Here is a 304-nt window from a genome sequence, read left to right on the forward strand (position 1 = left end):
GTCTCTCTCACAGTTTTCTTTTGCCTGATCCAAACATGTATTTATTCATTTCAGTTTACATACTGCCCCATCTCAACCTTGTGACTCAACATACCCAGCCATTCCTCATACATTTTCCCCCTTTTGGCTCTATTATTATGATTTAAATTTATGAGCTGCCCATTCCTTTATCATGCTAGTTGTTCCTCTTTGATCCTATTCCAGTTTGAAGGACCCTTTTTCTCAAATGTGATGCCCAGGACTGGACACAATAGTGAAAGTGCCGTCTGACCAATGCAACATAGAGAGGAACAATGAGAAATAC

Source organism: Protobothrops mucrosquamatus, unplaced genomic scaffold (assembly GCF_001527695.2).
Source record: "Protobothrops mucrosquamatus isolate PMUCROS unplaced genomic scaffold, P.Mucros_1.0 scaffold23, whole genome shotgun sequence".
NCBI lineage: Eukaryota > Metazoa > Chordata > Lepidosauria > Squamata > Viperidae > Protobothrops > Protobothrops mucrosquamatus.